Here is a 12,146-nt window from a genome sequence, read left to right on the forward strand (position 1 = left end):
TGCAACAGCCTCCCGGATGAAGTAGTAAGTGCAGAAACCATCAACTCCTTTAAAAATTCAACCGTTAATTAGTGACAACAGGAGTAAATTGAACGTACGCACCGTTATGCTTTGAACTGCTCTGCAGATACAAAGTGACTGTCAGGCAGGTCATGGCTCTTAGAGCAGGCAACCTCGTAATTAGCCAATAGGCTTCCTATTGCCTGTCTTTCCATGTTTCTATGTTTCACCCTCCACCTCCTGCTCCCCTTACCATTAACAGCTTTGTCTTCCTCTTTCTTCTTCTCTGATTATTATTAATCTTCGACAATCTGAAATCTTTCTTACTCGTTGAATTTCTCCTCTTTTCAAATTACCTTATTTCCATGGCTCCCTTCTCTTTATCCTTATAACTTTCTCTCTCTTCTTTACACTTTCCCCTCCTCCTTCCATTCCCTTCAAAGGTATACTACCCCCCGTCCTCCACCACCCCTCCTCCTCCAAGAAGCTAAGTCTTTAGAGCAAATACTAAAGGAAGTTTTATTCTTATTTTACGCTGAAGTGAAATTGATGATGTTTACTTCCAAGGAGAAGGAAGAGGAAGAGGAGGAGGAGGAGGAAGAGGAGGAGGAGGAGGAGGAGGAGGAGGAGGAGGAGTTTGATGGGGATGAGGAAACATGGAAACACGGGGAAAGAGCAAAAGCAAGCCTTCTGGCCCATTACGAGGTAAAGTCGAGGTTACCCTCTCTTATGATTTAATCTGCCCGACAGCCACTTCCTGCCTGAAGGCCATATCCAAGCACCTCAGTGTTCCTTCGTATGCAACAAAGTAACGGATGCGATTTTAAAAATGTTAATTATTTTCGCACTTACTACTTTTAAAGGAAAGTTGTTCCACTGACGAATGAGCGAAAAAAAAAACCTGCTGTTGTCTGTTCTACATCGGCTCGTTTGAATCGAATGATTGTTATTTTTATTTCTTGAGTTACTTTGCAGCTAAAAAAAATGGAGTGATCGACGTTACTGAAATTCTTGAGGTTACATGACGACCGGATTCAAAGCTTTCTGTGAACGTCTTTTTTTCAGTGTAGATAGGTTTATTCGTTGGCAGTGCTCTTCATACGGATGAACATGTAAGGCTATAATTTTTTTGCAGCATGTCGTTGAACCTTCTCCAGTAATTCAATGTCCTTGTAATTAGGAGACCAGAACTGCACAGCCTGAAATTTACATTATTGCGTTCGAATTTTCTTGTTGCGACCTGAGCATAGTATTGACTGTTATATGCTTTTTTGATTAGATTTATTTCTGCAGAGACCTACAGAGGCATGGTTACTTATCCTGAAATAAAACTTCGTGGATTTGAACTTACCAACGTTGAAGGACATTTGCAACTTTTCAGAAGATTGGATGATTTGGTCTGGGTCCTTTACGTTAAGTAAAACTTGTAAGAAGAGGAGGACGAAGACAAGGAGGAGTAGGAGGAGGAGGAGGGGGCAGAGAAGGCAGCAGTTGTGATAGAGGAGGAGGAAGAGATAGTCGTTATCTTTTTATTTTTATTTTTTTTATTAATGGTATTCATTATCTCCTTGTGTATTTACCTTGTTATCAATATTTTTCCCCTGTATCTCAATCTCTACAGCGGACCCATAATACCATCTCTTCCTCTAGCCCATTTTCTGCACTTCCCCACTTCCCTGTTCCTCATTCTTTCTCGATTTCTCACCTTCCTTACTTACTTCTCTCATAGTTTGTTTTTTCTTCTTTCATTTTATATTTTTCCCTACTCAGTTTTCATTCATAAATAGACCCCTGCTTTTATTTTCACATTGCCTCACTTTTATTTCCTCTTAGAACTTATCTACTGTTTTCCACTTTTCACACAAATAATATTTTTCCACCTAAATTATATTATTGATTTTCTCACACTACTCGGTCTGATCCTTGTCCCCTTTTCACCTCTTATTACTATATCATATATTTACCTGCCCTTCCCTTAAAATATCAACAGTCAACATCCAGATGAAACACTTCATCAGCAGCAACAGCAGCAAATCGAGATAATAAATGTCAGTGAAAAGGAGAAGGGTCAGAAAGGAAGATAAGAAAAAGCACAAAAACATGGATATACAAACAAGAGAGAACATATTGGCTTTTATAATCAGCTTCATTAGGCTGTCCAATTCTACTTTTCTCTATTGCTGGCGTCTAGGAGAAAAAAATCTGATCACACCTCTTGAACCTCTCACTCTTCAAGTTGGCGGCGTTAGAATGAACGCAAAAAAACAAAAATGCAGGAGGCTAGCTGGTGCAGTTTTGTGACCTGTGATATTTGCTTTACATAGCTTAAGCTTAGTATTTTCATGAAGAAAGACAGGAAACAGCTGGCAGATTGTTCCCATGTTTAACCCCTACCTTCAATCTGGCAGCAGTTAATCATGGCTGAGCACCACGCTGCCTCCGCTGTTAACTACACGGCAGTGGTTAACAGCGACTCCTTTGGGCCTGGTTTCGAATCCTGGCCCGGGTAATAGGCTTGCAGCCCATCCAGATGTCCAGCTTTCCTTTCGGGAATCGTCGATAAATGTGTACATGGACAAACCACGAAAGGTAAACTGTGGTAACCCGGATGCTACACTGATCCTGTAGGGTTAATAAATTATCTTCCACCACAGTCTCAAAGTGCCAACGGGATGGAAATAAGTACCGCTGTCACGGGCAAAATTGACCCTTGGGCAAAATTGAGCCCGGGCATCCACGTGCCTCTGTTATCTTAGCTCAAGCTCGTGTATGTGGGCTTCTTTTCGAATGATATGGCGTCTAGAGCTAGCATGATCATCATTCTTTATTATGATGACAAAGATCATGTCAAAATTTGCCTCATTAAATAAGAAATTACATAAAGATCGGCAGCTTTTCCTCGTCGCCAAGACATCCTCCAGCAGCGCTCCGACACCCATGATCGCACATTCATTTTTCTCAGAAAATAAGATACCAATCACATTTACATCAACATATTTCCACAGGTGAATACTTAGGGCATGTTCACACCAAGTTGCGACACCTGAGATTCATTAATAATGACAGGGGAAGGAAAAATATAGGCCCCTGTCATCGACAAAATTGAGCCTCGGGCAGAATTGAGCCGGGGCATCTATATGCCTCAGATTTCTTCGCTATTATATGTTGTAAGATCGTTTTGTTGACATGTATGGGTAGATTAAGGCTTTCTGTATCTACATATAGAAGGAAAACGCAAAATTCGCCCTAGTAAATCAGAAACTACATAAAGTTCGGCAGCTTTTCCTTATCGCCAAGCCATCCTCCAGCAGCGCTCCGACACCCATGATCGCACATTCATTTTTCACAAAAAATAGGATACCAATCACATTTGCATCGACATATTTCCACAGGTGAATACTTAGGGCATGTTCACACCAAGTTGCGACAGCTGAAGTTCATTAATTATGACAGGGGAAGGACAAATGTAGGGCCTTCCTTGTCTCTAATTTACCGACGTCCATGAAACCGTACACGGCCTGAGATGGTGCCAAGGACCAAGGCATCTGGCGATAAAAGAAAATTTAAATGTCAAAGACAGCTGAGATGATCATTTTATATATATATATATATATATATATATATATATATATATATATATATATATATATATATATATATATATATTGTGTGTGTGTGTGTGTGTGTGTGTGTGTGTGTGTGTGTGGGTGAGAGAGAAGGTTTTAAGGAGCGATGTTATGTTAGGCAACACTTGATAGGGCAACTAACCTAACATGGATAAACCACGAATCTGTTAATAAATACTCACCAATGCTTTTCAAAACATTAAATCATGATAAAGTACTTATATTAGCTGTGCCTAGGAAATATGATCAACCTGAGAGTCAATACATGAGAAAATCATGATATAGGGAAACCAAGAAATTCACCAAATATTACTTATCAAAGAGCTAAAACAGGCTGTCCTACAGAAGTTGGTCAGTTAAGCTTGAAAAAGATGATTCTCTCTCTCTCTCTCTCTCTCTCTCTCTCTCTCTCTCTCTCTCTCTCTCTCTCTAATGAGGAGTGTAGAAACAATTCAACAACATATTGTTTCAGGACTGCAGATTGCGGGTGGTTCTGTGAACAGGTAATTCAAGATGATGCAACCTTAAATTATGATATGTAGTGTGCATGAGAAGGCTGGGGTTATTTAATTTATGAAGTAGATGAAAAAAAATGTTTATTTGAAATCCATTTCTGATGTAGCAGACAATGGAACTTTTCTAGTCTTTCATCTACTTTCTACACAATGTGAGATAGACATAATGTGCACATTTGCAGCTACCACAGAATTATAGATATGAAATCTATACTTGCATCACCAAACATTATTAGGGAAACAAATGTGTAGACTTGCATTTACTCGTTTGTATATACCTTACAAACAGCCAGAGGGTGTGATGTTTCATCTGAGCCTACCCCTCTATGGAATTAAGACAGATATATTTAATGCATTAAGTAATGTTTTTAATACAGGAATAAAGGAATAATGGTATTATTCCTGTATTCCAAGACACTTGGAAAGCATCAAATAACAATTAATAAATAGAAGGCAAAGCCAACCATGCATAAGGGACTTTTAAGACCAATAGCACTAACAGATACAACATATAAGCTATAACTGGGAACAGTAAGAAATGAAATACAAAATCATCTTAAAGAAAATAACAAGCATAGGACCAGGGTCCAGAGAGAATGCCTGCACTGAAAATAGGAAAGCAGCAAATAATTCATTTAAATGAGACTATTGTGTTCAAAGGTGTTTTGAGACCAAGAAACTGTTAATAGTTGTAAGAATTGAATTCCAAACGGCTTTTGAGTTTTAACATAGAAACGCTAATAAGAATAATGATGAAAAATAAAATACACTTGAAATTCATTGACTTTATTGCAAAAATATACAAGTGATAAGACTAAAATGTTCCTCAATAATCAAGATGCAATCTGATACAGGCAACTTGTTAACTTCACAGAGACAATATTCCTCTTCTATTGTAAAGGACTTTTCACAGGTATAAGCATCACTGACATGGTGAAACTGAACACGCAATGTACTGTCTAATCACATAGTCTTTGACATAATGTCCTTGGCCAGTAATAATTAAGAGGCAATGTTTTCCTCTGTGGTATGTTGACCACAGTGGCCTGCATCATCATGATACTGGGCAAGGATGCGCAATATGTTCTGATGCAGGAGAACCTGCCGCCTCCTCCCCTCGGCCACTTTGATGAGATATAGTTTATCTGTAAAATCATGTAGGAGAATTTATAGCAATCGCATTGTCTATTGTGCTTCGTTTTCCCTTTAACCCAGCGCGTGCGCTCACACACACACACGCACACAGATTTGTAACTTTATAGCCAGACACATGCTTTTGTTCCTGCCATATACATATAAAATATCTGGCATTTGGCAATAGGAACACAGACAATAAACATTTTTCAGTATTTATGTTGTATAAGTTGTTGCTTGAATCTTGGGTTTTTCCCCTTAATGGTACTGTGTTTTATAAGGCAGAAGGTATAGGACCCATTTTTACAATGACTCACAGGCATGCATGTCAGCAAGAAGCACTGCAGTGACGAGACACAACACATCAAACATGCGACCTAGAAATCAACATCCAATTTTTTACCCACCACCAACAAAGGGAAAATAAGGTCAAGCTCAATAGCATCATTAGCATTGGACTTCCGGGGCTTGAGCCCCAAACCTTTTTTCACCCCCGGGCCCCGTGCCCCCGTCACTCCAAAAAATAAGAAATAAATATTATCCATTGTTTGAACGGAGCTGATGTTATTGATGTAGTTCATACTAAAGATTACATTTTGAAGCCATATACCAGTAGTTTGAGCAGTTTGTAGTTTACTGTGCAATCTGGGAGTGTAGCTGTATGTTTTTATCTTAGGTGCATGGTGGTGAACGAACTCTGTTAACTTCAGCCCCTGATGTTTTTCTCTTAGCCCCGAATGTTTTTGAACCCTGGAAACGCCCCTGGTCAAGCTTAAGAATTTTGGCACAAGAAAAGATGAACTGCACTGTGCCAATGAATTTCATGACAACCCAAATCACAATACTAAACTTACTCTTGTTATCTTGGTGATTTCAGTCTCATTCAGCTACAGTCATTAGTTTATTATCTGTATGGAGAATACATGCATGACAGAAATTTATATTTGTAATTACAGTGACAAGACAGCCAACATAATATCATTCATAACCCTGTTAAAAATAATGCAAAAGTATATATATATATATATATATATATATATATATATATATATATATATATATATATATATATATATATATATATATATATATATATATATATATACACCCACACACACACACACACCCACACCCGCCCTCTGTAGCAATCATAAGCAAAACACAGCCCCGTTAAAAATAAACCAAAAGTAGATATATATATATATATATATATATATATATATATATATATATATATATATATATATATATATATATATATATATATATATATATATATATATATCATCATTCTGTAGCAATCATAAGCAAATCACAACCCTGTTAAAAATAAAGCAAAAGTATATACGTACATACCAGCATTCTGTAGCAATCATAAGCACCAACACCAAAGCATAGTAAAAGAACCCACATGCATATTTTTGCAGCATTCTGAAACATTGATATTGTGTCACCTACTTACATTATTCGATGACAATCTTCACCCTGGTAGGATTGGGAAAAAAAATATATAAAAATTATGCAATAATATGATTAACTTAGCCTTAATGATGTCGCACATTTGCCTTTAGTTATAATAGACAAACAAAATATATTTTAATAAACATCTGGAAATAATATATGGCTTCACTGATAAGTCGGGAAAAGAAATGTTACCTTAAGTAGCTACATATTTCATTTGTAAGAATGGAATATATATATATATATATATATATATATATCTATATATATATCTATATATATATATATATATATATATATATATATATATATATATATGCACACACACACACACACACACACACACACACACACACACACACACACACACACTCGTATAAGGTTCCTGTGGAATAAAATTATTCAGCTATTCATAGGTAATTTATCAAATTTACCTTCACCAGGAGAGCAAATCTCTTCACGTTCTTCTTTTTGCGTGGCAACATATTTGGCTCTTCCCCTCGCAGCCACTGCTTCACAGTGTGCAAATGCACAAACTCTTGCTCACTGAAAATGAACATACACTCTTAATAAAAATATTGTTGCAGCCATCAGATAACAATATGTTGGGAGTCTAAAAACATTATAGGTCTACCAAAATTTTTCTGGCTTACATAAGGCAGCCCCTGTCTGACCTAGCTTGGGTGGTAATTCAAAACCAATAGTTCCCTCATAAAAAACAATTCAATTGACTATCATAGTGGAGATGTGGGCTCTCAAATTTCTGGGCACTATAATATCCAATGTATTTTAACTTTGTGAATTTCTGACCAGGGGGTGTTGGGTTTACTCACCTGGTTGGCTACCCTTAACTCACCAGTCAAATGGTTCATAAAGGAAATTTGGTAGTATATAAATGAGGCAGCTAGAACCTGCTGGGACGCCAGCACTAACAATACTTTAGCACTAAGATGGTGTAATTACAGTTTAAAGAAGCTGGATAGTGTGCCATATGTATCATCCAAGAACAACCTGCTCTAGTATGGATAATATTGTGGGGTTTAGTCTATGTATAGTTATATATTTCCAAGTGGCCTAAGACTACCCACATGCTGTCCTGAAGACCACCCATCGACCTGGACTCTAGAAGAAACTCTACAGCACAAGTGGAATCAAGAATGAGCTCCGGGGGGAAGCACGAGCCAACAATAAAGGCGCCATTATAAAACAATTACCTACACCATGACGGGATAGGGTCGACCATCAGGCCCCTACAGATAAGCCTACTGGCGCTATAGGCCACATGTAGAAAAAAAAAAGTGGATCCCCTAATAATAATGGTCATCCTCTCTTAACCGTTTCGGTGAAACTTTTGCTATTGCGCTGGACATATCAAAAGCTTTTGATAGGGTCTGGCACAAATCTTTGCTTTCTAAACTACCCTCCTACGGTTTCTATCCTTCTCTCTGTACCTTTATCTCCAGTTTCCTTTCTGACCGTTCTATTTCTGCCGTGGTAGACGGTCACTGTTCTTCCCCTAAATCTATTAACAGTGGTGTCCCACAGGGTTCTGTCCTATCTCCCACTCTTTTTCTGTTGTTCATTGATGATCTTCTTTCCAAAACGAACTGTCCTATCCATTCCTACGCCGATGATTCCACTCTGCATTATTCAACTTCTTTTAATAGAAGACCCACCCTTCAGGAACTTAACGACTCAAGGCTGGAGGCTGCAGAACGCTTAGCCTCAGACCTTACCATTATTTCCGATTGGGGCAAGAAGAACCTGGTGTCCTTCAACGCCTCAAAAATACAGTTTCTCCACCTATCCACTCGACACAATCTTCCAAACAACTATCCCCTATTCTTTGACAACACCCAGCTATCACCTTCCTCAACACTAAACATCCTTGGTCTATCCTTAACTCAAAATCTCAACTGGAAACTTCATATCTCATCTCTTACTAAATCAGCTTCCTCGAGGCTGGGCGTTCTGTACCGTCTCCGCCAGTTCTTCTCCCCTGCACAGTTGCTGTCCATATACAGGGGCCTTGTCCGCCCTCGTATGGAGTATGCATCTCATGTGTGGGGGGGCTCCACTCACACAGCTCTTCTGGACAGAGTGGAGGCTAAGGCTCTTCGTCTCATCAGCTCTCCTCCTCATACTGATAGTCTTCTACCTCTTAAATTCCGCCGCAATGTTGCCTCTCTTTCTATCTTCTATCGATATTTCCACGCTGACTGCTCTTCTGAACTTGCTAACTGCATGCCTTCCCCCTCCCGCTGCACTCGACTTTCTACTCATGCTCATCCCTATACTGTCCAAACCCCTTATGCAAGAATTAACCAGCATCTTCACTCTTTCATCCCTCACGCTGGTAAACTCTGGAACAATCTTCCTTCATCTGTATTTCCTCCTGCCTACGACTTGAACTCTTTCAAGAGGAGGGTATCAGGACACCTCCCGAAATTAACCTCTGATTTGGACACTCCTTTAACTTCTGTTCGGGAGCAGTGAGTAGCGGGCCTTTTTTTCTTTTTTTTTCTTTGCGCCCTTGAGCTGTCTCCTTAGCTGTAAAAAAAAAAAAAAAAAAAAAAAAATCAGCATAAAAATTTCTTAAATGGAATCAGCACCCACAACCTCATCAGGTAACTAAAGAATTCTAATGTTCAATGAATGTTATGCTAAAAAAAATAGCATCTATATTCAACATTAGTATGGGGTTTATGAAAGTTCAATGTGTGACCTCTGGTGACATTCATGGTACTGGTAGCAGGGAGGAAAAGGTCAAGTGGGGAAATTGTCAATTCTCCATGGAATATCCTCCAACGGTGAATTAAATCTGATCTAAGTAGCCTACTACATACTGAGTGAAGACTTCAGAGTTCTTGTGCAAACAGAATAGTTTAGCTCTGAGAGACTGTCAATCAGTTAGGTTCATCTGGTAAGGGGACCCTAACTCTAACAAAGGATTTTAGAAAGGGATACTATGAACTCATTATTTGTGCAAAGAGTGGACCTCAACAAATTGTTAGCCAGTCCTGCTGCTTTACCGACTGATTTTGAGGTGAGAGTGGAATTTTAGACTGTTATCAACCAGAATACCCAAGAGTCTATGTACAGGTTCCAGAGACAAGTCTGGCATCTTAGTACTACACTCTTATTGTTGTTAAAATGCAGTCCCCATGAGAAAGCTACCCTATGGATAGCATCTATACCCTTCTGACAGAGATAGGTCGAAAGATAGGGTGGTGCAAAAGTCATACTGACCAGGTGGCGTTAGGTTCTGACTAGGAGCATTAGTACTGACCAAGTGGCATTAGGGTCTGACCAGGTTGGGTTAGGTTTCGTTTAAATTATATTGAGGCACAGACACTTTTTTTCCTGTGTATTTCATGATGGTTTTCCTTATGAAGATAGTTTCTTTTTCAGGAATAATATAAAGTTTCTTTTTCAGGAATAATATAAAATTGTCAACTTGAAAATTGAAAAACTGACACACTCACTTTTACTTTTTTCCAGAAAGAAAAATATTCTATTTGAATAAATAGTTTATATGTACAGTATTAGGATTAGGACCTGTCTCCTAATGGTAGATGAAAATACATTCTTCTGGTAGATTTAGATGTGTTTTAAATGAATCTCCTCATTGTTTCTGTTGTAATTCAGTTTTTATCACCCCATTCCTCCTCAGAACCTACACATCTGTGACAAAATTAATTAACAAAGCAATCAAAACACCAAAAATTGACGAGTTCACCTATCTCATTGCTAAAAACATTGTTGTTCTCAATGAAGAACTTGGGTCACATACAACACAATGGACAACGGTGTATATCTTACTGTCAGAATGTTCATTCCTGCGATATTAGTTTTTATATAATTTATCATTTCCTCCGAGTCCATCCACATTAACCTGCACCATGATGGTCTGCAGGGGAAGAAGGGGGAGGGGTAGAGGAGATTCAAATCTAAATGTGCTGACCCGATGGCGATAAGTACTGAGCAAAGTGATGATAGTAATGGCCAAAGTGGCATTAGGTACTGATCCAGTGCCAATGAATACCAATCAATGTGTTAAGTTGGATTAGGTTAGGGAATATTGCCCAAAACTGTAACTTTACCACATGCTTGTAGATGAAAATACATTTTTCTGGTAGAATTTGGTGCTTTTTGTATGAATCTGCTTATTTTTGTCGGAAATCCTTCAGTTATGTGGGGGAAGGGTTTAAAAAAGGTTCATTTGCAATGAAAATGAAAAAGTATAGTTTCATCTGAAAATCTGAGACAGGTGAACTTATAGTACAGTATATATTCACCCAAAAAAACAAACAATTTTTGTTCGCATGCTCGTATAATTAAACCTAACCGAAGCTAACCCAGCCTAAATCTAACCTAGGTACTTGAACAAACCTAATGCCACCTTGGTTAATACCCTAACCCCATCATGATCAATATCTAATGCTGTCTTGGTCAGTAGCCAACGCCATCTTTTAAAAAATCGCTATCAGCATTGCTTGGAATTTTTACGCATATATTTTGGGTTCAAAATGGTATATCTTTACAACTGCTGCTCCAACTCTTTGTATTGTCATCCTTCCCTAGCCCCAACAAACCTGAGGACTTGTCAGAACAGCAAAGTTTAGGTGGGGAGGCCTCAATAGGCGAGATTTGGCAAGAATTTCCAACAAATCGATGTAAATTTCCCAAAACCAACATCATACCCTCCTAGCCAGGGTTCTTTGACCCCCATATTAAGTATCCTATCCTAACCTAATCCTTAACATAACATACCCCATAGCTTAACCTCGCCCTTAACCTAACCTGACCTGAAAGAGGGTAAAAAGGTAAAAATAAGATTCAAAGACTTACCTTTGACCGGGGTTATTTTGCTCCATTACGTTGAAATGGCAAGATGCAGGCTTGTAGCAGTAATAGTTGAGGTTGATGCATTGCGCCAGATGCCTTGGTCCTTGGCACCATCTCAGGCCGTGTACGGTTTCATGGACGTCGGTAAATTAGAGACAAGGAAGGCCCTACATTTGTCCTTCCCCTGTCATAATTAATGAACTTCAGCTGTCGCAACTTGGTGTGAACATGCCCTAAGTATTCACCTGTGGAAATATGTCGATGCAAATGTGATTGGTATCCTATTTTTTGTGAAAAATGAATGTGCAATCATGGGTGTCGGAGCGCTGCTGGAGGATGGCTTGGCGACAAGGAAAAGCTGCCGAACTTTATGTAGTTTCTGATTTACTAGGGCGAATTTTGCGTTTTCCTTCTATATGTAGATACAGAAAGCCTTAATCTACCCATACATGTCAACAAAACGATCTTACAACATATAATAGCGAAGAAATCTGAGGCATATAGATGCCCCGGCTCAATTCTGCCCGAGGCTCAATTTTGTCGATGACAGGGGCCTATATTT

General features: G+C 38.7%; 1 long non-coding RNA gene across 1 annotated transcript; it reads right to left on the reverse strand.

Annotated features, from left to right (window-relative positions):
* Nucleotides 1-5,024: 5,024 nt before the first annotated feature.
* LOC126981186 (uncharacterized) lies at nucleotides 5,025-11,740 on the reverse strand. The gene is made up of 4 exons (XR_007733798.1): nucleotides 11,588-11,740; nucleotides 7,171-7,282; nucleotides 6,738-6,760; nucleotides 5,025-5,286 (listed from the first exon to the last, which is right to left on the reverse strand). It is a non-coding gene; the product is annotated as an uncharacterized LOC126981186 (long non-coding RNA).
* Between the last annotated feature and the right edge of the window lie 406 nt (nucleotides 11,741-12,146).

Source organism: Eriocheir sinensis, chromosome 47, assembly GCF_024679095.1.
Source record: "Eriocheir sinensis breed Jianghai 21 chromosome 47, ASM2467909v1, whole genome shotgun sequence".
Taxonomy (NCBI): domain Eukaryota; kingdom Metazoa; phylum Arthropoda; class Malacostraca; order Decapoda; family Varunidae; genus Eriocheir; species Eriocheir sinensis.